Raw genomic sequence first — 5,234 nt, forward strand, 5'->3', positions numbered from 1 at the left:
AGTAAGCACTCAATGTTATATGTCATCATTTTCCCTTAATGTTTTATTATTCCTATCAATACCACCACTGCTTTACAATAAATGCCCACAATTAACAATTGCTTTCCAATTGTGTTTTTAAATAGAAACTTCGTAAATTTGCCTTCGTGCTTTTCAATAATTTTCTTTCTGTCTTACGTCTAATATTCTACAAATATCTCATGTCTAGAGATAATTGGTTAGCCTTATACCCTCCCTACGCTTGATTTCTTTGCCCACATGAGTGACACTGCCAAAAACATCCTGTTTTCCTCTACTTTTGCCAGTGTTCTTACATCCAGTTCTTTGTGGCAAATGAAGCATCTTCTTGAGATACTTTCTTCCATTGCTTCTCCTAAGATCTATCCCTCTTTTGGTTGTCCTTGTGCTATTCCGAAATATATGCATCCCAGGTTTCAGTTGCCCCCTTAACCACACTTAACATGTAGCGCTTTTGCCTTAGGAGTGTCTGAATGAGCTTTTGCCTTAGGAAGCTGAATGAGCACTCATTCCTATAAAAATTCAGTAACACAATAAACATTTTATTTTTGAATAGTCTTTAAGATATGCATGAGGGCGGATGGGGAAGTTTGGCCCACCAGAATGATCACCAAGACATACAAAGTAGACCTGGGCCCTGGGCTCCCAGAGAAGAAAAGGAAGAAGAAAGTGGTCAAAGAACCAGAGACTCAATATTCAATTTTAAACAATGATGATGACTTTGCCAGTGTTTCTCCTATAAGAGCCACATCCCCCTCTAAGAGTGTAGTCCATAGGCAGGCACCTGAGATGTCTCTAGTGAAGAAAAAGAAGGAGAAAAAGAAGGGTGTCAGCACCCTTTGCGAGGAGCATTTGGAACCCGAGACCACGCTGTGTGCCAGACAGACAGAGAAGTCACCCAGCCCCAGGAAGCAGGTGCTTGGCCACTTGAAGTTCCTCAGTGGGGAGAAGAAAAAGAAGTCACCTCAGGCTATGTCCCATGCCTCCAGGGTGAAAACCTCCTCAGACCTCAGACATAGTGAGGAGGAAACCAGAGTCGGAAAGAAACTCAAAAAACACAAGAAGGCAAAAAATAGGGGGCCCAGGACCCCACAGCCTTCTCAGTCCAGGAACCTTGGTTCTGCAAGGCTGGGATGCTGCGGACACTTGCTCAGTGGGGAAGGAGGGTGAGGAACAGGCAACCTTGAGGCAGAAACAGAAGCAGAAGAGCCCCAGGGAACACAGTGGGAAGGTGAAGAAGAAAAAAAAAATTCCACCAGGAGGGAGACCTCCTCCCAAGCCACTCCAAGCCCTCCAGGTCCTTGGAGAGCAGCCCCCATAAAGGAAGTAAAACTAAACCAGTCAAAGTTGAGGCTCTGGAATATATCCCCATAGGAGATGGCCCTAAGTCCCCCGCGAAGAAAAAGTCCAAGAAGAAGGTCACCGAGGAGCCGGCTCTGAAAAGGAAGAAAAAAATAAGAGGAAAGAGAGTGGGGTAGCAGGAGACCCTTGGAAGGAGGAAACAGACATGGACTTAGAGGTGGTGTTGGAAAGGAAAGGCAATATGGACGAGGCGCACATAGACCAGGTGAGGCGAAAGTCCTTGCAAGAAGAGGTCCATCAGGAGTCAAGCAAAACGGAAGCTTCTGAAACCTGGAAGTGGACGGGAACCCAGTTTGGCCAGTGGGATACTGCTGGTTTTGAGAACGAGGAACAGAAACTGAAATTTCTCAATCTTATGGGTGGCTTCAAAAATCTGTCCTGGCAGTGGCGGGTGGATCACAAGGTTAGGAGTTCCAGACCAGCCTGGCCAACGTGGTGAAATCCTGACTCCACTAAACATACAAAAATTAGCTGGGCGTGGTGGCATGTGCCTGTAATTCCAGCTACTTGGGAGGCTGAGGTGGGAGAATCGCTTGAACCAGGAAGGCAGAGGTTGCAGTGAGCCGAGATTGAGCCACTGCACTCCATCCTGGGTGAAAGAGCGAAACTCCATCTCAAAACAAACAAACAAACAAACATACAAACAAATCTGTCCCCTTCGTTCAGCTGCCCACCCCCCCAACCCCCAGCATGATTGCAAGGCCCAACATGGCCCTCAGCAAGAAGGCAGCCCGCAGCCTGCAGCAGAACCTGCAGCAGGACTACGACCGGGCCATGAGCTGGAAGTACAGCTGCCGAGCCTGCTTTGGCTTCTCCACCGCCCCCAACAAGATCTTTTATATTGACAGGAACACTTCCAAGTCAGTCAAGCTGGAAGATTAAACTCTAGAGTTTTGTCTTCCTGCCCCCACCAAAAAAAAAAAAAAAAAAAAAAGATATGCATGAATGACACATTACAGGGTGCTCGTTATTCTGCTAAAAAGACCAGGTATTAGTTTTCAATTACTGTCATAACAAGCTACCACAAACTTCATGACTTAAAACAACACCAATTTATGACATTAAAGCTCTGTAGGTCAGAAATCTATTATAGGTTGCATGGGACTTAAAGTGCTGACTGTAGGCTGCATTCTTTTCTGGAGGCTTGAGGGGAGAATCCATGTTCTTGCTCATTCTGGTTGGCAGAATTCAGCTCCTTGTGGCTGTGGAACTGAAGTCCCTGTCTGCTTCCTGGCTGTAGTCTGAGAGCAGTTCCAAGCTTCTAGGGGCTACCTGTATAAGGAAATACAGGTAGTCAAGGAAGACTCACAGCCTCCTCTCTTCATCTTCAAAGCTAGTCACAAGGTCAAGTCCTTTTCACCTTGCATCTCCTTCTGTCTGATCCTTCTTCCTCTTACAGAGTGGAATCCGTGAGGTTCCATGGGACCCACCCAGATAATCCCAGTTAATCTTCTTATGTTCAGATCAGTTGATTAGCAAACTTAATTCTCCCAGCAACCCTAAGTCCCTTTTTGCCATATATATACCATATTCACAGTTTCTGGGGACTAAGTGGACATCTTTGGGGAAGAGTCATTTCTTTTCTTTTCTTTTCTTTCTTCTTACCACAAACTATCAAACTATATCAGATATTCAGCTGTTGAAAGTTACTTTCTGATCCAGCCACTGCTTTAGATTCTTTCCCCACCCTGTTTAAAGCATGGACATCCTAATTGCTCACTTCCTTTATATAAAATATTGCATTATTATAACATGTACTTTCAAAATGAAAGCCTCACTTCATTCTTCTATCCATAAAAACAAAAGCTTTCCAGTTAATAGGAATGCATCTGTCAGTTATCTCACCCCCAAAGTCTTATCTATCTAACTAGCTATCATGTATCTAACTATTCACCATTTATCTACCTATGTGGAACTTCCACGTGGAACTGTGACTTACTTAAACCTCTTTTCTTTATAAATTACCCAGTCTCGGGTATGTCTTTGTAGCAATGTGAAAATGGACTAATACACCTATCACACTAATATCATCTACCTTCTATCATCTATCTATTCTAATCTATTTATCTACTGACCTAACATCTATCATCTATTTATATGTCTGTCTAATCTATTTACCTACCTATCTATAATCTATCATCTATCTACCTATCTATCATTTGTCTTCTATCTATCTACTTTCTCATCTATCTATTTATCTATCTACTGATACGGTTTGGCTCTGTGTCCCCACCCAAATCTCCATCTCAAATTCTAATCCCCACATGGGGAGAGGGAGACATGTAATTCCTATGTGTCGAGGGAATGAAGCAATAGGATTATGGGGGCAGTTTCCCCCATGCTGGTTTCATGACAGTGAGTGAATTCTCATGAGATCTAATGGTTTTATGGGAGGTAATTTTTCATGTGCTCTCACATGCTGTCTTTCACCTGAAGGCAATGTAGATGTGCCTGCTTCCCCTGCTTCCCATTCACCACGATTGCAAGTTTGCTGAGGCCTCCCCAGCCATGTGGATCTGTAACTTAATTAAATCTCTTTTCTTTACAAATTACCCAGTCTTGGGTATGTCTTCATATCCATGTGAAAATGGATTAATACACCTATCTATAACCTATCTATCATCTATCTATCTTGTATCCATGTAATCTATTTATCCTCTACTTATCTATCATCTATTATCTATCTATCTATCTATCTATCTATCTATCTATCTATCTATCTGTCATCTATCTATCTCTACCTATCTCCAAATAAATGCAGCATTCTAAGAGTAATTCCTATATTAACTGCCAAGGGTTGAAAATGGAAACTTCCTGGCACTTATAGCTCTCTCTCTTTCTGTGATTACTATTATTAATACATGCCTCTTGAAGACAAGGGCTTTTCTCTGGGAGAGTGAGAACTCATGCTGAGGCCCATCCACACTCACAATCCCTTTGATTACTATGTAATTTCATATTTAATCACACCAGTCATGATGAAAATAAAAGTTTTGTAGGATATTATACTTTGCAAAATACAAATAGAATTTTACATGAAGTCATGTGTCAATCCTGTGAGCTAGGCAAGGATCAACTTCTATACTTCCTATTTTACATTTGAAAAAAGTGAAGTTAAAGGGAATTAATCTTGCCTAAGGTCACATAACTAGTCAGTTACAGTGGGTGAATTTGAACTCAACTCCTTTCCTTTTCACCATGCCTGCAATAGTTAATTCTGCAAGTTGCTGTGATAATAAATTTCTGCTTTTGACTCTGTTATAAATGTGATAGTCTAGTTTTTCCTTAAGATGATAAAAATGTCATATATATATATATGATATACTGACCACCAAAATCTGTTTTCTAAAACACAGTTAGCTCACTTTTTATATATATTTTGAATTTAATTCCATACAGTTTATACTTCTTTCTACCTTTCTAATATAATTTTTAGATGTTTCTTTACTTTCAGGCTGTGTGTAGTCTCTTAAATTTTTTCCTTCTTCTTTACCTTCTTATGATTCTACATGGATCTCCATGTCTTCTGTGTCTTGCTCCTTCCTCCCAAGAAGAAAAGTAATTTGTTAAATATATTCACACTAGAGATACAGAGTCAGATAGAAGAAACTTAATTCAAGTTGCCAGCAAGTGGTAACAAATACTTGAACCCAGGTGGGTTTAACTCCAAAACCATGTTCTATCTCACTGTATTGCAACATGATGCTTTAAATAATTCTCCACATGGCCTGATTTCCAGTATTTTTAACATATGTATTACTATAGTCCCAAATTCCAGATAGTTCATGCTCCTCTTAAAATGTTATCCTGGGCCCGGCACGGTGGCTCACACCTGTAATCCCAGTACTTTGGGA

The 5,234-nt window shown here is 41.2% G+C and overlaps 1 pseudogene; it reads left to right on the forward strand.

Annotated features, from left to right (window-relative positions):
- The first annotated feature begins 621 nt into the window (after window positions 1–621).
- On the forward strand, window positions 622–2,262 carry LOC101132956 (lysine-rich nucleolar protein 1-like; annotated as a pseudogene).
- The last annotated feature ends 2,972 nt before the right edge of the window (window positions 2,263–5,234 follow it).

The sequence above is a fragment of the Gorilla gorilla genome, chromosome 7 (genome assembly GCF_029281585.2).
Source record: "Gorilla gorilla gorilla isolate KB3781 chromosome 7, NHGRI_mGorGor1-v2.1_pri, whole genome shotgun sequence".
Lineage (NCBI taxonomy): Eukaryota > Metazoa > Chordata > Mammalia > Primates > Hominidae > Gorilla > Gorilla gorilla.